This window comes from Xyrauchen texanus, chromosome 36 (assembly GCF_025860055.1).
Source record: "Xyrauchen texanus isolate HMW12.3.18 chromosome 36, RBS_HiC_50CHRs, whole genome shotgun sequence".
NCBI lineage: Eukaryota > Metazoa > Chordata > Actinopteri > Cypriniformes > Catostomidae > Xyrauchen > Xyrauchen texanus.
The window spans coordinates 24,840,958-24,863,057 of record NC_068311.1 but is presented as its reverse complement, the minus strand read 5'-3'; the positions used below and the strand labels follow the sequence as shown (position 1 = coordinate 24,863,057).

Sequence of the window (22,100 nt, the reverse complement as noted above, 5' to 3'; positions counted from 1 at the left end):
GTTTCAACAATTAGTGTTACTAACTGCAATGCAACAATGTTTTCCTGTTTACCTCGTCACTGCTGTTTAGAATGCGATCTCCTCAGTCCAGTCAGCTCTGTTGACGGAATCTGATACAAGTGAAGCCCTCAGTTTTGGCCATGGCAGTTTTGACAGTGTAGCACAAGGTTTCATTTAGCTTAACCAGACAACTGAAAGGTAACAGCTAACTTTTTGAGGACTGTTGGGTCAGCTAATGACAGGTTTGGTTTACTGTTGTCACCGGTCTTTTTGCCACCACTTCCATCTGTGACGTAGCAAAAGTACTGGTCTATAGTAGCAGCAACAGATGTGATCCTCACCTTAATAACTATTCCCTTTATTTTTGTATATAATTTTGTATGATCACATACTGTATATGAATTTAATTTATATTGGACCTAGCTGTTTATCTCAAGAGACATTTATGAGTTTAAAATAAAATAAAGTAAAATAATTATCATTTACACACAAAAACCCTGTTGCATGGCATTGAAAACCTATTAAAGTTAAACAAAATACTATTTTCTCTGAACTTCCTCTGGGAAGAAGACATTTACTATCTGTGACAGCTTTAAAAATATTTGCTTACTTTATATATAGCTTATCGTTTGCATTTATTACAGTAAGAGTCATTTGAAATAGACCTTAGTGTTGTACAGGGAACAATTATCTCATTACTCATTCATTGTTATTAAAATAATATTTAGAGACCGACAGTTTTGGTTTAGATGTAAATTATTCAATTATAGGGCAACAACATAATTATATCAAGTGTATTAAGGGCAAAAATCAAACGGTTTATTGGTCATATTTATAATGCTTAGCATTTATAACAATTTATTCAAAGGAAACAGTAAAGTTCAAATCAAAAGAAAGAGCCGGGAAATGATAATACATGTCTCACATGTCAGAGTTTCATAAAATTTTAAGATCCATTCCAGTGAAATCAATAGTAGAAAAAAAAACGCATTTCAAATTTCACTTATTTTTAAACAAAAACAACAAAACTGTCTGTGCTAGGAAGAGTTTAGGTGTCTGGAGGTTTGTAATGTTATTGTTGCTCATTTAATATGGCAGTATTATATGAATGAAACTGAGGGAGAAGAATAGACGAGTTTGATGTTCACTCTTTTACATAGTGATTGATGCATACAGTCAAAGTCTAGTCAATGTCTTCATAAATTTATGTTATGACTTTTATAATACTTATTTCATTGTGACATAATGTCTGCTGCTGGATCTCTTCACATCCTATTCATTGTTAATTACGTTCAGTTATAAAACTCCAGAACTCAATTCAAACTCTAGAATTTTCTTCCATTGAGTCTTCACAAAATCTTCCCCTACAAAAAATCATTCAGGAGTCCTAAACGAAAAATCCTGAACACCTGCATACATTTTTTGCAGCAGTTTTTTTTTTTTTGCAAGGGTTCTCCATTTATACTTTTATATCTAAAATCTCAGCTCTTTCAGTCTCTGACTCCTGTTTTTCTATTTTTCCCTTATATTCCTAAATATCATATATCAATCCAAAATATTTGTTAAATTTCTCAATTAAGATTTTAAAGTTACCGTGATGAGTTGCCATATGTATAATAATAAATGATTTTTTATTATATATCAAAAGTGTTCTTCTGCCTTGGACTTTCCCCGCATTTTATTGTTGTATTGTTATGTACATAATTGTGTTGTGCACAGAAATTACAGTAATAGCATACAAGTACTAAACACAGTGGTGTGCAGTCAGCCCTTTCCAATAGTGTCCTAAAAGATCAATGAGATGTAAGCAAAACAGACATCCTTACCCTAACCCTAACCGATAGTGTTTCAAAAGCAAATGCAACATGAAAAGCACATTAACTGAAGAAACCACATCATTTTGTGTCGCTTCTATGACACTTTCGCTTCACTTTCACTTTTGTTTCGAGCATCCTCGGCTGTGCTCCAGGCTTGGTGTCCGATTCCAAAGTCCAACACTCTATGAGGTGAGCTACCTCATAATAAATGTGTAAATTAAAATTGGCAGACCAAGGAGAGCACAAGGAGCAAACAGACAGTCCAAGGGGGGCACAAGGGGCAAAGAGACAGTCCAAGGGGCACAAAGGGCAAACAGGCAGTCCAAGGGAGGCACAAAGGGCAAACAGGCAGTCCACGGGGGGCACAAGGGGCAGACAGGTAGTCCAAGGGGGCCACAAGTCGGGGACTGGGTCAGGAGGCCTGGGAGGTGGCCACAGGACAGGGACTGGGTCAGGATTCCTGGGAGGTGGCCACAGGACATGGAGGGCGGAGCCATGGAAGACCCAGGAGGCAGAGCCGTAGAAGGTTCCGGAGACAGTGCCGTGGTAGGCGGAGTCATGGAGAACTCTGGGGGCCGTAGAAGGCTCAGGAGGCGGAGCCGTGGGAGGCTCTGGAGGCAGAGCCATGGTAGGCGGCGCCGTAGAAGGCTCGAGGGGCGGAGCCCTGGAAGGCTCAAGAGGTGGAGCCCTGGGAGGCTCGGGAGGCGGAGCCCTGGGAGGCTCGGGAGGCGGAGCCCTGGAGACTCGGGAGGCAGAGCCCTGGGAGTCTCGAGAGGCGGAGCCCTGGGAGGCTCGAGAGGCGGAGCCCTGGAAGGCGGAGCCAGGGAGGCTCGAGAGGCGGAGCCCTGGGAGGCTCGAGAGGTGGAGCGGTTGCGAGTACTAGCGGAGTCTGGGGAGAAGGTGCACTGTTCTCTTTCTCCTTCGGCCAGCAGGAGGCGTGGTCAAGGGGACTGTCGAGGCTACAGGCGCTGGCTCTGGGACGGTCGAGGCTACAGGCGCTGGCTCACTGGGACGGTCGAGGCTACAGGCACTGGCTCACTGACGGTCGAGACTACAGGCACTGGCTCACTGACGGTCGAGGCTACAGGCACTGGCTCACTGACGGTCGAGGCTACAGGCACTGGCTCACTGATGGTCGAGGCTACAGGCGCTGATTCGTTGACCGTGGCCTGCGTGAGCTCTGGTTCGCTGAACGTGGAAGGCAGAGCCATGGGAGGTTCTGTGGACGGAGCCATGGAAGGTGGAGACTGGACAGCAGAGGCCTTTCCTCTTCTCCTCCTCCTCCTCCGGGCGGACAAGACCGTGCACGCTGGTTCTGGGACGGACGAGGCCGTGCACACTGGCTCTGGGACGGACGAGGCTGGCAGCGCTGGCTCTGGGACAGACGAGACCTCCAGCGCGTCGTCCGTGGCAGGCGTGGGTGTGGGCTCGTTGGCCGTGGCAGGCGTTGCCGTTGGCTCGTTGGCCGTGGCAGGCGTGGCCGTTGGCTCGTTGGCCGCGGCAGGCATGGCCGTTGGCTCAGAAGCTGAACCCGGGATCGAGAGAGGTGGTTCCTCGGCAGCGAATTTTTCCACAACGAGCCTCACATACTCCTTCCAGGTGTGATCTCCGGGTTCCGGCAATTCCCTCTGCCGGCGTGTCGGTAGTCCGAGTCGGTAGATGGTTTTCAGGGAGACCTCATCGAAACCGGTGTGGATGGCAACAGTGGAGAAGACGTATGAGAACTCGCGGATTGACAAATCCGCCTCAGTTCCGTGAAGAAAGCTGTTAGATCCATTTTGACGGTCGGTCGTTCTGTTATGATTCAGATGAGGACAGACGAGGAGTGAGGATCTAAATGCAGTTTTAATAAAGGAACAAACGGTGAACAGGATAACAAAAAATAACTAAACAATACAGGGAACAAACAAAACATCCACGAAGGGAAAACAAAGTATAAACATGAGAAAAATCCAGGTGAACACTAGCAGGATAAACATAGAGGACAACCATAACATTATTTGGATTTGACTACCGACAATGAATGAACAAACAACAGGGTTTAAATACAGAGGGATGATGACTAAATTACACACAGGTGAGAACAATGACACTGGCAGTGATGAGGGCAGAGGATTATGGGAAGTGTAGGTCAGAACAGGTAACGGGAGAAACGCAGAGCAGACAACAGGGGATCGTGACACATAGTACCCGTGATTTTATGAAAGTGAATAAAAGGCAATGTTGTTGTAGCACCTCTAGTGTTAATTTCACCAGAAGCCACGTCAAAACAAAAAGCGGCACATAAAATTTAGTTTGAAAAAATTGTGTTATAGTAACGTTCATTCTATGAGACTAGGTTGGAGTTATTTGAGGTCTTTGAAAGTGGTCCAATTGTGTCAATAGCAACTTCCTTGAAACAAAAAGATTACCACATTAAAATACAGTTTAGGATTACTGAATCATAGATTAAGCAGCACTTGCCTCCAATGTTGGTTATGTGTTTCACTAGAATCAACATTTTCCTGTGGGCCAATTAGATTTATTGAAATAGCACCATAATTGCATTTCCAGTCCATGACAGCAAAAGTCACATCTATGATCAGGTGCTTCAAGTTAATTTGTGACTTGACATTGTTTAAAACTGGGTTCTTGAGTTGCTGTTCATTACTCTGCAGCTATGGACTCAAGAGCTGTGTTTCTCTCAGTATGGATGTTGCTGTCGTCCACCTCCACTGGAATCAAACTAGATGGGAATGGATACGTTGATATTGTCATTGCAATCAGTTCAGCAGTACCAGAGGACAAGACAATCATTGACAAAATAAAGATGAATATATATATATACCAAACATTTATTAACGCCACAATGCTTTTAAAGGCTTTTAAGTTAAAAGAGCTCTATTTCGTGCTCTTTAAATTTTTCTGATCTTTCAGAAGAATAACTAATAATGATAGCATTAAAGCATGATTACTTTATAGGCTAATACTTGGCTATATGTACGCATTCACAGTTTCTTCTCCTTTGTTCTGACAGGACATGGTTACCGAGGGTTCAGAATATCTTTTTCAAGCTTTGGATCAAAAGGTCTATTTCAAAAACATAATAATATTAGTTCCACCTCAATGGAATAGTAAGGATTATAATAAATCAAGAACTGAATCTTTTGAAAAGGTATAGAGCATAAAGTGATTTTGTTATCTCATTCAGCCTTATGGGTCAAGACGTGAATCTCATTAGTCTTACTTCAGTATAACCATTTATCATGGGTTAACATTAGGCTGGGGAAATATTTTAAGTGTTTTGTTTTTAGTAATGTTTCTTTGTTTGTATTCAGAAAGGGTCTTGGTGCATGAATGGGCTTATCTGAGATGGGGAGTGATTGATGAATACAGTGAAGAAACGCCATTTTACCATTCTGCTGGCCACTTTGAAGCTACAAGGTCATTAATCTGACTGATCCACAGACTTCACCACCTACCAAGGGGTGACAGTTTTTTCCAAACAGAAATCAAAACACAAATAGCTCCATTATGTACTTAACCCAACCTTTCTTCTGTAAGTATACATTTTATCTATTTCCACACTTGAGAACTTCAACTTTATGTGTGCACTGTAAAATAATAAAATCCAAATACACACCATCTGGTCAGCACATATGAAATCTTTTAAAGGGATAGTTCACCCCAAAATGAAAATTCTACCATAATTCACAATGAGTAAATTATGACAGATGTACATTATGTACCATGTTGGGATTGTAGGTCAAACTAAATACTACTTGCTTAATCTCAGTAACGGCCTGTTATTGGACTTTTTAACATTTTAAAAATTTTAAATTTAAATCAAGGATTAAATTAATCATGGCTGACTGTGAAGTGAATTTCTACAATGGCATTGGTACCTGAAAACGACTGCATTAAAAAGTCCAATATGACATACATCACAAATTATGGAGTGCACTTTTAAGTTATTGCTATCCATGAGTTGGCAACAGACATGAGTCCAAATTAAGGTGTTTGTTACATTTATATCCACAGTTAAGTGTTGTACCCCTGAAAAGGGGAAGAAGATTACAATTACAGAAAACTCGCAGTCGCTGTTTCTCCACTGCAAGCTTTATGTAGAATCTTTTTGTAATAATTGACATTAAACAGTTATTTTTCAAATTAACCTCATTGACATATTTCTTAACATACATTCAACAAATCGTAACGTACACATTTAATTACATGAGTACACTTCTTTATAATAGGCTATTTGAAAACCATAACACTATATAAAGTATACAAAAAAAAAATACAATAAAGCATTTAAAGCATTTTACAATTACCTGAGAATCAACTCTTTTAAATCTTTCTCTTTTTAATCATAAATGCATATCAACTATACGGCAAATCAGTCATAAGCACGTAAATGTACTATTTCAGCTAATTATTTTAGCTGAAAATGCATCTGAAATTCTCAATTCACTTTTCATACTCTATACATTCACCTTGTACAGCAAGTCAACAAATCAGCACTAAATAAACAGAATTACACCTTAAATACACAAATATCGAACATACTCGAGCTTTGTGCCATAGGCCTAACGCCATGACCAACGTGCTTAAAATGGAGTCCTGAGCTTGCGCATTTCTGAGCTAACCATTTCAACATTTCAAACACACAATCAATATAATATTCGCGTCTGCATACTCTTAAACATATTACAACATCATATCAATGTATTTTGACTAATTATACTTCATACCTGACAAGGGGAAGAAGATTACAATTACAGAAAACTCGCACTCGCTGTTTCTCCACTGCAAGCTTTATGTAGAATGGAGAAATCCCGCGAACTCTCCCCCTAGTGTTCACGCAGACCAGAACAATCGATCGTCCAACTTATCGTGCCAATTAACTGATCACAGATATACTCAGAATAACTCTAAACTACATATTTATATTTTATAGACTTTTCTACATATTCAAAATAGCGAATATATATATTAGTGTACACAGACTTATGCATTTTTAAAATACACATGTTCCTTTTCACTCTGTCACACACTCCCCTACAAAATAAATGTCGTCTTGACATTCTCTTTTAAAGAGTCTCTCAATTCCCTTTGTAAGTCGCATAAAACAATATTTGTAGTGCAAGAATTTTCTATTCAATCTTTTCACAGTCCATGGCTCGTCCCGAACTTAATAGTTCACTTTATGGAGAAAATCAAATGTTTATCAGAAAGAACAGTCCATAAGTGTATCAAAGTGCAAAAAAATGAAAGAGGCATGAAACAACAGTCCATATTCCTTTTTGATTTCAAAAGTTCAACAGCCTCTCAAGCCTACAGTCCATAAGGCAAAAAGTCCATTGTTTTCTCAATATTTCAAAGTTCAAAACTCAAAAGGCACTATTCCTCAAACAAAACAGTCCATAGTTTTCTCAAAGTGCCAGACTGTAACAGTCTATTATGCAAAGAGTCTTCTGGTTTCAAGTTCACAATCTCATATTTCATGGTCCTTAACTGTTCATGGTCCTTATTTAGTGGATTCTATACATCAAAGGCAACTGGTAGCAATATTGCTGAACATGTGGCAACCATGTCGACAGACACTGTGCAGGCATGTAAAGTAAGTTTGGTTGTGGTGTTTGCAAAATCCCATTTAGTTGCTTGACATCATAAGATGGTGTACCAAGTTCATCATAGGTTAGTACTCTTGGTGGGTATCTTTCCCTTGTAGGCAGGTGGTAAATTTGCTCTCTTTCACTCTCTTGGTCCCTTTCAGCAGGCGACATGGGAGCAGGAACTTGTTCATCAGCAGGTGAGTTAAACTCTTCTTCTGCACTGTCGATCCCAGCAGGTGGCTCTTGTTCCTCTTGGTCATTCTCCACAGAAGACATGGGCTCAGGAACCTGTTACAGGACCTCATTTGGATGCTCATCGGACTCTGAGGTAAGTAGTGGCTCAAGGTTTTCAGGTTCAACAACATTGTTTGATTGAAGTACTTGTGGAGACACATAATGAAAGTCCAATTCATCTTCACTCCCCTCATCAGACTCTATATCACTACTTTGAAGATTTTTCTGAGACTGTCTGAGTTTTGGATGCGGAGCAGTTTCGAGAGGTAGGTGGTCACAAGGCATTAATAAATTGCGATGGAGGACTCTGGATCGTCCCTTTCCCTTTCTGGCTTAACTTCATAAATTGGAAGCTCACCTCCCATCTGTCGCACAACTGTATGGATGCTATCTTCCCAGAAATTGCGAAGTTTACCCAGGCCTCCTCTTGGTGTTAAGTTCTTTACAAGGACACGATCACCTGGCTGCAGTGTGGTGCTCCTCACCTTGTTGTCAAAATAATTTTTGCTCCTGTCTGCAGATTTTTTAGCACACTCTCTGGCAATTGTATATGCCTCTTCCATTCCATATTTCCATTTTTCTACATACTCTTTCTGGTTACAGGAGGACATTTCTGAATTCAGCCCAAACAGCATGTCAACAGGGAGTCTTGGAGACCTCCCATATAACAGGTAAAAAGGAGAGAACCCTGTGACTTCTGAGCGGGTACAATTGTAAGCATACAGTAGCTTATTCAAGGAGTCTTTCCAGTTCGACTTTTGACTTTCTGTGAGTGTTCTGTGCCCGGTTGCATAAAGCACTTTAAGTGTAATTTTCCCTTAAGTTCGCCCTTATGTTTCCCTTAAACCTAAGGGTGTTGCAGAAAAAAAACCTTAAGTGTTACTTAAGTTTTTTTTTACTGAAACATCATACACCCTTAGAATTACCCTTAGGTGTCTATCTTTTACTTAAGTAATCCCTTAAAAACCGTTAAGTGTTGCATAAAGCCCCTTCACTCTCATTTTCCTAAGTACAGTTTAAAAAGGTTAGGAAAACTTTACCTTAAGAGTAACGCAGACAAAAATAAGACGACATGGCTGAATTTATGGAACCAGCTGATGTGCCAAGAAGAATTTTTAGGGATAGGGAGAACCCTTTGGACCATCTTAGCGATGAAAAACTGCTTGGAGAATATCGATTTGATCGCCACGGAATTTATGAAATTGCTGACAAACTGGAAGGCAACCTTGACCATGTTACCCAGCGCAACCACTCACTACCCTCTGTGCTTCAGTTGCTTATAGCACTTCGGTTCTTTGCAACTGGGAGTTTCCAGTCTGTAGTGGGAGATGTTTTCCACGTTCATAAGTCGTCCGTCAGTAGAGTTATTCACCGGGTTGCAGGGGCCCTTTGCCGTCATTTAAGCCAAACTGTGACATTTCCATCTCGTGTTGAACTGGATGTCTTTCAAACCTCTTTTTTTTTGGAAAGCGGGGTTTCCTCGAATAAGTGGTGTAATTGACGGCACACATGTCAGAATTCAGGTGCCCCGCACGCACGAAGATCAGTATGTGAACAGGAAAAATTACCATTCTGTTAATGTGCAGTTAGTGTGTGACCATCTGTGCAGAATAAGAAATGTCGTTGCATCGTGGCCAGGGAGTACACATGACTCTAGGATTTTGGCAGAGAGCAAGATCGGGAGAGATTTTGAAGCTGGAATGCACGGTGGTCTTCTGCTAGGGGACAGTGGTTACCCCTGCCGACCATGGCTCATGACGCCCTTCATGAATTGCCTTAACGCTACACAGGCATGTATTTAATAATGTTACAGACAACTTAGATGTACAAATGATTTCAACTTGATATTAAACTGACTTGAAAAAAAAATAATCTTTACTAACTTTAAAAAAGTTGAAGTTGAAAAATATTTTAACGTAAAAACATATATGTTGTCTAACTTATTGATCTTTTTTTGTGTATTAAAATGTATACAAATGTATTGTGACTTGTTGATAATTATGGTTATTCTTTGCTCCTGTAGGAAAGATACAACAATGCGTTGACACACACAAGGTCGATAGTTGAGAGGACGATCGGACAGCTTAAATGGAGATTTCACTGTCTCCACAACGAATTGCGCGTTGAGCCTCCAAGGGCTTGCAAAATTATTGTCGCCTGCGTTGTTCTTTTTAACATGTCCAAAATGTATTCTGCCTTCGAAGAGGAAGATGATCTCGAAGAAGAGGGTCATGAAGCAGAAGAGGCTCATGAAGCAAATCTTCTGCAACAAGATTTCCAACAGGCTGGATTTGTTGTCAGAGATGCCATCGTAAATGCATTCTTTAATTAGTAGGCCTAGTATGACCAATAGTTGTAGTAGTAGGCTAATATAAAAAAAAATATATATATATTAGCAGCAGTAGTAATATTAATATTAAAATGTATTATTAGCCTATTACAATAATTATTATTAATGTAAATGATACAATATGTATAGTAGGCTAGCAGTTGTGGAATTTAAAGTAATGTAATTTATAGGCTAGTGCTATTTAATATTAATATTATATATGAATGTATTAGCTATATTGTATTTTGCTATTATTATTGGTATTTTGTTAATATATCTGTCCTTGTAATTACATAAATAAATACAAAACTTTTCAGATCTGTCATAAAATGTATTTATTCGTCAATTGATGTGATTGTTATTTTCCCTTCACTTTGTAGCTGCAAAAGTTTGTTAATAAGAATGATGTTGTAAAGGTCTTGATTTTCCTTCTCCTTTTTAAGTTTTTCGATCTCTAATTGCAGTTTTGTCTTTTGTAGCTGTAGGACGTCTCTCTGCAGTTCCAACACTTCTTCTCTTGTAGAGGCTGGAGAGGGTATTTGCGTCTTTCTGCAATTCACAAGTGTTTTGGAGGAATTATGAATTATAATATAATAAATAATATTGGGGCTGTTTTAAGTCAAATTAACAAAACTAAAATAATTGTTAACAAATAAGCAATAACTCACTTTGCTGCCTGGTTTGGCGTACTGCTGGCGGTGTTGAAGCTGCTTTAATTGCTGGAAAGGTCTAACATGTGAAACAAAGAAATACCAATCAAAATTGATATTTATATACAAATAAAAAAATATTTTATTACGCCTGTTGTGATCTTCATATCGTTTATCCTCATAGTGATACATTTTATTTGATTTAAGACAATAATGTTCTCTCACTCCGTGTTATATTCCTCTGGTTGAGTCGCTTCACTCTCTAAGCCGCCACGGATGCCAGCCAGGACAGGTGAGTCCGCCCCAAGGATGTCTTGGACCAGTTTAGTAGTGTCTGACAATTCTGTTGGCGGTGGTCCTCCACCTGCAGTTTTGTTATTGTTAGCTCTCTGTGATATGGTAACAAAATGCACTCGGTGCGTGCGAAGAAAATAGGGAAAAAACTAAGAGCGTTTTTTTTCTTACCAGTTTTGTTGGACTCCCTCTTATGAAGGCTTATTTCTTTTTTTGCCCCCACAGAGACGTTTTCATATTTTTTAATTACCTCTGAAACATTCCTCTTTACTCCTAAGTTCCGTGCGTTAATTTTCTCGGTTATTTCCTCCCCACTGTTTATTTTTTTTGCCAGCAGTTATAACGGGATTAAATTTGCTTCTTACAATTGCTTTTCTTTTCCCATATTCATCAAGAAGAATACACTTCTCATCCTCTGTCCAATTTGGCTTTCTTTCTTTGTTTTCCTTATCCATTTCTTTATCTATTGTAGGATATTCGTTGTTTTAAAGCTCCTAGGTTAATGTGTATAGTAGCGTCTCTATGGCAACAATAGATTTTTATAATGGCAAACCTGGATCGCTGCCGTGAAACACTTAACGGTTTCCCTTACATAAGAGAACTGTTTAAGGCAGGGGTTCTCAACCTTTTGCAAGCTGGGCCCCCCCAAAGCTGGTTCATTGCAGTTGGGGCCCCAGTGCCCCACGCCCCGCCCGCGCTTTATTGTTGTTATTATTATTATTATTATTATTATAATTGGCAGTAGCGCCAGACTTCTAATGTGAGCTGGCAGGCATTATTATTATTATTATTATGAGTAGTAGTAGGCCTATCATCATTACTAGGCTATTGCTATGGAAGGGTGAGGGTCAAAATCCCTTGTCTCTTCAGATATATCAATACATATACATATATATATATATATATATATATATATATATATATATATATATATATCCTTTTATATCAATATCTATCTGTATTCTGTTGCTTAACATCTTTAATAAAGTGATGAATTAACTATATGCATGATCACATAATCAATTCTATTTTCTTATGCATAACTGAAATATACTTTGAATCATATGTGTGTTGAATGTTAACTAGTCTCTTTTAGGAACATTCCAGAGTCTTTCTCTCTGTCCTGCACGTAGGCTGAAGGTCTTTTGGGGATAAGCTTATCTGTGATGCTCTCCAGCCTTATAGGTTCCAGATGTATTCTGTGTTTGATTGTTACCTATCAATAGTATATTAGAATAGTAGAAGTGTGATTTTCTCTTATTATTTCTTTAGGGAAGAAATGTATGTTATTTCAACCCTCACCTCTGCCCGAGGAGTGAATATTTTATCTCTCTGTTTTGGTTCAAATGGCCTGATAATGTGTGCTTTGGCTCTCTTGTGCCCAGAGAAGAACTGTCGTTCATCAGTGTTTTGTGTGTGCGTTTGACCTTCTACCCAGTTTTTGAACCCAGGGATGCACACCAGGCTGACTCGAAGACGCCCCGCGACCATCTGCGAGGTCACTTCAGATGTAAAGCTCAGGCTCGGACGACAAGTGTGCTGATTAATGTTGATAGGCCGCATAGCTGTCTATATGTTGTGACTGTATGGTCTTTTAGCCAATCAGGAGTAAAATAATGGAATGTGCGTCCTTGCAAATGGTATAATTGATGTAAGATTTTGTGTAAGGTACGAGTTGGCTTTCGATCTCCTCGTCAGACTTTGCCGCTGGCTCTACCAATTTCACTGCAGACTATACTTCAGTAAATTTTTGATTCTTTAATTGAACTTCTCGACTCCTGGTCTTCTTTCCACAGTTTGGTGGAGGATTCGGTGGGCAATCACTCCGTGGTGACATCTCTGGCAAATCAGCAAACAAGGTAGGAAGCTTTTATTAATTGTTAGGGCTGTCTGACTGGAAGAGATTTTGAAGGAGAGCGGGAGAGCTTCACTCCGACGAGGCGAGCGAAGAGTAATTTAATTATACTATTGAAAGTATAAGAAGTCGCTGAGAGAGCTGTTAAGGGTTAAAACAGCAAACAGCGCAAGTGAAGCGTGCTCTGTGGGGGGCCCAGATGGGCATTGGTGTAGCACCACCCCGGCAGAGTGCGTCCCTGGACGGGAGGTCCAGTGGCACCGTAAACCTGATCAATCTCTTCCACCTCAGATAGGAGTACCCCGAGCTTAGTGAATCAGGCAGTTAGGGATTCAGATATTAGTTATAAAATAAAATAAAATACAATAGGGATTGTTTTGCCAGGGATGCATCAGGAGCGGTCCCAAGTAAATAAATAAATTATGACCCAAATTGGTATGGATCAGTATATGTGACCAGGATGTTTGTGAAGAATACTTTGTGGTGTACTGTGTAGAAATCCAGTATTGTTTCTTCTATAGTTAATTTATCCGCATAAAATATTTGCTGCTAAAATCTTTTCGGTAGTGATTTTCAACTGTGACCAAGAAAAATGTGTAAGATGAAGGGAATTTTCTGAGTAATTCTGACCAAAACGAGGAGGGCACACGCTGTAAACAGCTCTGCTCTGACGAGCTCAAATCAAAGAAATGTGCACAGCTCATTAAGAAAATGGTCAGTCAGGGGTTTGATTCTGATTGGAACGTCATGCAGCAGATTGACTGGCTGCAGAACAAAAAAGACGCTGATAGGGCCAAATATCTATCCGTGTTTGCCTATTCATGGATTTGTAAACTGGGAGGTATACCTTTAAGCCATGAAAAGGCAATTCCAAATATGATGGACGGATGGTCTAGTTTGATTGCCCAGCGTGATAGAGTGGCAAAAATTATTGGGCAGGAAGTCGGCTGTGATCTGTGTAGTTTGAGTAAGGGTTTCGAGGCTGTTTGTGAGAAGGCAGAAAATGCTGTGAAAAATGAGACAGTTCCCCGTGCTCCCTTGGCCCCCACCTTCTCCTCTCAGACTGCTCAGGCAGCTGCTGCTTTCAGCGCTGCTGATCAGACTGATAATCAGAATGATGGGCCATATGCTGAGGCGCGCGGATTGTTGAATGTGGCTGTTTCGCGCCCCCCCACCTTATGACATTTCGGAGATTCCTGCCGTGCAAGCAAAGCAGATTAAGCAAAAACCGGGGGTCGGAAATCTTAACTTGTCCCCAGAGAAATGTCTAAACCCATTGAGACGGCATTCACGCCCCAATCCGACATCAGGCTTGGGGAGGATTGAATACTGAGATGGGTGCTGGCTGGGAGGATGGTCAATGGGTCAGACTCACAGCGGCTGAGAAAAACAGTTTGCTTGCAGGGTTGGAACCTTTTAAGTTGTATAACCCAAACAAAATTCTATGGGACAGGCTAGAGGCCGTTGCTAGGCAACAGAATCTGGGGATGGCAGATATACAGTCTTTGGTTGAGGGTTTGGTTCCCACCAGCAAATTAAGGGCGGTTCAGATTGCTCCTTTCCACCCCAGAGTCCCCACAGATTGGCCTGAGTTTTGTGAAGCTTACTCAGATTACAAGTTACTGCGTGAAAGATATTTTGGGTCGGGGTCTTTTCCTGGACCAGTGTGACACAGATTAAACAGAGGCTGGCTGAAAACCCCTTAGAATACATTGAGCGCTTTCGCATAGCCTATGAAACGTACTGTGCTGCAAACAACAACGCAGAAGATCTTGATTCTGCCATAGTGATAGAATCCGCTACAGGCGGATTGAATAGACAATACCGAGACATGTTGTTGAACAGTGCCATTGACATCAGATATTGGGAGGATTTGCTTCGTTGGTGCTCTGTAAGCTGGAGCCGTTTGCAAACACGTGATGATGATGTTAATGTGGGTAAAGTATCTGCTGTGTCAGTTGAAGTGGAAATGAGTCCCCGCAATAACATAACCTGCTATAATTGTGACGAGAGCGGTCATACCTCTAGAGATTGTACCAAGCCTGTTGCCAGATGCAGAAATTGTAACAGAGAGGGCCACATTGCTAGACATTGTCGTAGTGGTAAACAAAAAAATCACAGAAATGAGAAAAAGGAAGGTCCTAAAAATGATGTTTCTGTCAACAGTGATGCTCCGAAGCTTAACTCTCTGACTACAGCTGAACTCAAAACGCTGAGGCAGCTGATAGGGGACGAATAGGGGTCAGCGGCCTCCGGTTCATGTAATTATGCAGAAACTTTGTATATAGAAGGTCTAAATGGCACAAATGTATATCATAAATCTGTTCCTATCCCTCTAACCATTTCTAACTCTGAAAAAGTCTATTGGACTGAATTTTGGGTAGGGAAAAATACTGTAGGGACTCTAATCGGTGTTGACATTCTGAAAGAACTCGAAGCTGATGTTTTGCTTTCTCAAGATAAGCTATTGCTTGGCTGCAATGAAACAATTCACTTATCTCAGAGTGGCCCCCACCATGAGCAGAGATGTGCAGTGGCTGAACCTGCTAGTCTAACTGAAACTCGCCCTGAGTGGAAGTTTATAATTTCCAAATTTTCTGATGTATGGGCAAAAGATAAATATGATTGTGGTTTAGCACAGATTCAGCCACTGAGCATCCCAGGTCCTTTGCATGAAGCCAGAAGACAATATCCTTTGAAAAATGAGGCTCGAGAAGGAGCTGACACTGTTGTAGATGAACTATGCAAACGGGGGATTGTGATTCCCTGTTCCTCTCCCACTAACTCTCCCATGTGGTCTGTCAAAAAGCCGGATGGGAGCTGGCGTTTGACCATTGATTATACTTCTCTGAATTCAGTGTCTGAGAAAATGCACCCTCTGGTGGCCAACCCCGCAACTATCCTACAAGATAGGATAGGATCTGAACATTGTCTTTTTACTGCTTTAGACATTTCTAACGGTTTTTGGACTTGTCCCCTAGCCAAGGAGGACCAAGGCAGATTTGCTTTCACCAGCAGGGGTCGCCAATGGACATGGAGTCATTTGCCACAAGGTTTCTGCAACTCACCCACACTGTTTCATCAGGTACTAGCATCCTTCATCGATCCGGTAAGAAAACAAATTGAATATGACGGATCTGTTGTCCTACAATATGTGGATGACATTTTAATTGCTAGTCCAACCAAGTTCAAACATTTGACTGTTGTACAGACTGTTTTGAATGCCCTCCAAAACGGGGGATTCAAAGTGAACTTGAAGAAAGCACAGCTATCACTGCCTGAAGTGACTTATTTGGGGCAAATTGTGGGTGTGCACGGCAGACGCATCACTCCTGAACGAGTTAAAGCTATCATTGAACTTCCAAAACCAAACACGGTTACTGGTCTAAGGCAAGTAATGGGTCTTTTGAATTACTGCCGCCAGTATGTTTCTGAATACACTGAAATTTCAAAAGATTCTGAAATTGTTAACAAACATTCGTTTAGGCTCTATCTCTAATCAAAGACGAGCTAAATGGGAGGCCACTCTCTTGAGTAAAAATGTGGATATAAATATTGACATTGAAACTGCTATCAACCCTGCCTCCTTACTTCCAGAAGAAGGAACTGCACACAACTGTGCCCGACTGATCGAGACGGACAGCCAGAGCCCTCTTCAATCTGAACCACTTTCTGATGCCATGAAGTTGTTACGTGGATGGTTCCAGCTTTCATGAACAGGAAAACGCTTCACTGGCTGGGCTGTTGTAAATGAACATGGTGAAACTGTTGACTGTGGTTCTCTTTCAGGAGGAGGGGCTCAAGTGGCCGAGCTGGTCGCATTGACACGAGCATTGCAGTATGGCCAGGGAAGCGAGTCAATGTTTACACTGACAGACGTTATGCATATGGTGCTGTTCATGACTTCGGCCCTGTGTGGAGATGCAGAGGATTTCTAACCACTGCCGGTCTGCCGATCTCTCATCAACAGCAGGTAAAAGAACTTATGAATGCCTGTGATCTTCCTGCAACAGGAGCAGTTATCAAAGTCACTGGACATGCAACGGACAATTCTCCTGAGGCCACAGGAAACCGAGCTGCTGACACAGCTGCCAGAGAGGCTGCAACATGGACTGAGACTTGCGTGAGTGTTATGGCTCTTGCTCCTCAGGAGAGTGAGACCCCCAGAGACCTTTTTAAACTCTATGATGAGGATGACCCTGAAGAGATAGAACAATGGACAAAATTAGGAGCTCAGAAAAATGCAGAAGGACTGTGGAAATTTAATGAGCGTTTTGTTTGTCCTGTTTCTGCTAGAACTGAACTAATGTCTTTGTATCATGGTTTGGCACATGCAGGTCCTGAAAAACTACATGCAATGATTTCCAAAACCTGGTGGTGGCCCCGACTGAGGGCTTCTTGCAATGATTTTTGTAAGAGATGTCTAGTATGCCTTAAGGTTAATTCTTCTTCTAAGCTGAAAATTCCCTTAGGACATGCCCCTCGACCTCAAGGGCTGTGGACACACCTCCAAATTGATTTCATAGGTCCACTGCCCCTAGTGGAGGTTTTACATACATTCTAATGATTGTTGATCTGTTTTCCAGATGGGTTGAGGCATTTCCACTGAGAAACTGCACACGCAGATGCAACCGCCAAGATTATGTTGAATGAAGTTTTCCCAAGATGGGGTTTGCCCTTACAAATTGATTCAGATCAGGGTACACATTTTACTGGGAAGGTGATGAAAAATGTCATGAAATTGATGGGGGTGAGGCAAAACTTTCACATTCCATTTAGACCCCAATCTAGCGGATCTATTGAACGCACTAATCGTACGCTTAAAACTTCATTGAGAAAGAGATTGTTGGAGTGGGGGAAAGGGTGGCATGCGGCTGTCCCAGCGATTTTGTTAAGCATGAGAGCCAGCCCTAACAAGACTACACAGCTCAGCCCTTTTGAGGTAATGACAGGTCGCTACATGCGGCTGCCCTGGGATGCCCCTTGCAACATGAGGGACCATCCGGGCCTTTGAAAGATGCTTTACAAAATTATCTGAAAGCTTTGGATGACAGTCTGCGAGACACACGGGTTAGTGTTAGCACACGACAAGCAGATCGAGATAATGTTGAGCAAAAAGACATGCGTGCTTTGCCTGAAATAGGTGACAATGTAATGTTACAGCGGGAGATAGTTTCCCCCTTAGGTCCGAAATTTGATGGGCCTTATCAGGTGGTATTGACCACTAACACCTCTGTTCTACTGGACAGGGGGGTGGTTTGGGAACCGTATGGAGACATTGGTCACAGGTGAAACCACTTGAAAGGTGTAACAACTTACTACCTCGGGATCATTAAATGTTTGTCGTGTATGTTAAAATTCTAGAATTCTAGAACAAATGTTTTATCATTACAGATGGCTGAATCCGACGACATACTGAAGCTGCTAATTCTTCAAGAAGAAGTGCGTAGTGAGAGACGACTGAAAGTGAAACGAGCTTTCATCCGATTGGTACTTCCGCTCTCGTTGGTATTTTTAATTCTGATCGCTTTATCATTTTTGATGTGGATTCAAATTTCAATTTGGACAGGGAGATTCCATGCGTTTTCAACTCATTGGGATTGTGAGGAGATCGATAACCGTCCATCATGGGTACAATACCCATGTCTAAATTCAACTGAGGGTCTAAATTTAATTCCGACCATGTACCAAAAGGTAAATGATCTTTTAATCGTCTGGACGGAAATGAGACAGTGACCTATTGGCTTGGTCACTCCCCAAATTATCCCGATACTACCCTCATTATGCAAAAAGGTCGGTGGATGAGGAGTGGAGGCGTTGACCTGTTTGAAGGAGATTTCAGTTCAATGAGCTGGATCCCTGACCACATAGCTCGTGAAAACATGAGTGCATGCTCTATACGAATGGATATGGTTAATCGATATTTGTTAAAATCTAGAAAAGGTGAGAGTAGAGCAGAACAAAGGAGGCGTCAGGTAGCAGATGTGAATGACTCCCACATGATTTTAGATGGAAAAGCAGTGAAACTTCCGTTATACCCAAGTGCTCCTGATCCTCGCCACATCATGTCATACTATCTTCCCAAAGCTAAGAATGAACTTGGTTACAACAAAGTCGTTAAAGATGTAGCCCAAAGCTATATATACAGCAATATTTTGATTAGAAAAGAACCGGGGTCTGATGAGTATCAAACAGCAATAAATGATAAGGATTTGATGAGATGGGGAGTGTTAGTCCCAACTAAATGCCACATGATCCGATGGGACACTAATAGGGCTTATGGTGCAGTCTGTGATAGGTTAGGACGGATAGATAAAACTGACAAGGACAAGTTCGATCTGAATGGCAGTAAAAATAGTTTGCCTGCTATTAATGCTTTGTCCCTCTCTTGGCCCAGGTACACTAGATTCGATGACCTTTGGAAGGAGACTGTACATGTTGAGCGTTGTTTAGGTAAAGAAATTCAACAGTGGTTTGTTAAGATGTTTCCTCCTGGAGATGTTGATAAATGTAGAGAAATTTCTGAGAAGCTCACCGGTGTGAAGATGATGGAGATACCCTGGGAGGTGTGTAATGCTTCTTTTGTTAAGTCAGGTTACACTTGGGCTAGGAGCAATATTTACTGACATGACGGAAACAGTGGAGGAATATGTGGAGGAAGCTTGGGAGGAGTTTGTGGCTGCGTCAGAGGATTTGGTCATGGGAGCTGTTAAATATGTGTTATATGCTTTTGGAGCTCTTTTGGGAGTGGGGGTCCTCTGTCTGTGTGTGTGGATGTGTGTTCGTTTCTGTTTTTCTTATGTATGCAGGTCTGCTTACAGTAACTTGAACCCTTCCGAGGAGGAGAACCGACTGAGAAAACTGACGACACGCTTGGAAGAGAAACTTAAGAAGGATAACATCCATGCCCTGTTGTGAGTGGAAGGTGGGAGAGCCTTCACGTGGGGACTGGGAATTTTAGTATCCAGCATGTCCGCAATGAGGCGAAGAGACAAGTGTGACCCGTCAGGGAAGCATGCGTTACCACTCCACCTTCCGTAGTGACCTCACTTGGTAGACCAGACGTGGCGGTATTGGACCCCACATTGGTCTAAAACAGGGGACTGAAGGGTGAGGGTCAAAATCCCTCGTCTCTTCAGATATATCAATACATATATATATATATATCCTTTTATATCAATATCTATCTGTATTCTGTTGCTTAACTTCTTTAATAAAGTGATGAATTAACTATATGCATGATCACATAATCAATTCTATTTTCTTATGCATAACTGAAATACACTTTGAATCATGTGTGTTGAATGTTAACTAGTCTCTTTTAGGAACATTCCAGAGTCTTTCTCTCTGTCCTGCACGTAGGCTGAAGGTCTTTTGGGGATAAGCTTATCTGTGATGCTCTCCAGCCTTATAGGTTCCAGATGTATTCTGTGTTTGATTGTTACCTTTCCATGACTAATTATATGGTTTAAAGTCCTATGTAATAATACCTGAATAGTAGAAGTGTGATGTTCTCTTATTATTTCTTTAGGGAAGAAATGTATGTTATTTCAACCCTCTCCTCTGCCCGAGGAGTGAATATTTTATCTCTCTGTTTTGGTTCAAATGGCCTGATAATGTGTGCTCTGGCTCTCTTGTGCCCAGAGAAGAACTGTCGTTCGATCAGTGTTTTGTGTGTGCGTTTGACCTTCTACCCAGTTTTTGAACCCAGGGATGCACACCAGGCCGACTCGAAGACGCCCCGCGACCATCTGCGAGGTCACTTCAGATGTAAATCTCGGGCTCGGACAACAAGTGCGCTGATTAATGTTGATAGGCTGCATAGCTGTCTATATGTTGTGACTGTATGGTCTTTTAGCCAATCAGGAGTAAAATAATGGAATGTGCGTCCTTGCAAATGGTATAATTGATGTAAGATTTTGTGTAAGGTACGAGTTGGCTTTCGATCTCCTCGTGAGACTTTGCCGCTGGCTCTACCAATTTCACTGCAGACTATACTTCAGTAAATTTTTGATTCTTTAATTGAAATTCTCGACTCCTGGTCTTCGTTCTCCATATCTGGTCTGGGTCAAAACTGTTATACCCCTAACAGTTTGACCCTTGGAAGGAGACTGCACATGTTGAGCGTTGTTTAGGTAAAGAAATTCAACAGCGGTTTGTTAAGATGTTTCCTCCTGGAGATGTTGATAAATGTAGAGAAATTTCTGAGAAGCTCACCGGTGTGAAGATGATGGAGATACCCTGGGAGGTGTGTAATGCTTCTTTTGTTAAGTCAGGTTACACTTGGGCTAGTTTTTCTGATGTGTTGCACCAGTATGAGTTTGCTAGGAACCTTGCAAACAAAACTGTTTTCAACATGGATCACTTGCATGATTACCTTGAAGATAAATGTTATAATCCTACATCGATGGCTTATAATGTGACAGCATGGATGCATTTGCAAGTGTTTAAACTGAATATTGAAATGATGTACACTCGAGCAAAGACTAGTCTGGTACCTTTAAAGTATGAGGAGCTGTTGTGGGACAATTATAAATAATTTCAGGTGAGGATGTGGCCTCAGTTGTCCGATGTAGCTATTGGAGATGAGTGGTTTGACAGGGCAAAACAATTTAGACAATTTCTGAGTCCAATTCCTTCAGTACAGGAAATCAGAGATCTAGAGTCTAAGACTCCATCAGAGGACTGTGCTAAACACAGGTTGACACACCCCATGGGTCCTGCATGGCGTCCAGTTGATAAGAGTAAGAAAGCTAACGAAGCAGAGCTGTCTCTTTGTGTTGCAGAGTTGAAGCAGAAGACTGAATATTTTCCTCGGTTGAAGGCGCAAACAGCTCGGCAGAAATTTATCACTGCATTTCTGGAACAGATAAAAACTAATGATCCATTTGCAGGTTATGAGTATTTGAATTCTGTATGGCTTAAATCTAAGGGCACTCCATGGTATACTGATTCGAACCTCCGTCTGCTATAGCAGTAGCATTGGTTTTGGCTTTTTCGGTAGGAGCAATATTTACTGACATGACGGAAACAGTGGAGGAATATGTGGAGGAAGCTTGGGAGGAGTTTGTGGCTGCGTCAGAGGATTTGGTCATGGGAGCTGTTAAATATGTGTTATATGCTTTTGGAGCTCTTTTGGGAGTGGGTGTCCTCTGTCTGTGTGTGTGGATGTGTGTTCGTTTCTGTTTTTCTTATGTATGCAGGTCTGCTTGCAGTAACTTGAACCCTTCCGAGGAGGAGAACCGACTGAGAAAACTGACGACACGCTTGGAAGAGAAACTTAAGAAGGATAACATCCATGCCCTGTTGTGAGTGGAAGGTGTC

General features: G+C 41.4%; 1 protein-coding gene across 1 annotated transcript in view; it reads right to left on the bottom strand.

Moving 5' to 3' along the window:
• The window catches only part of LOC127629815 (uncharacterized), a 148,473-nt gene that overhangs the window by 62,533 nt on the left and 63,840 nt on the right, over positions 1-22,100 (bottom strand). The window lies entirely within an intron of this gene.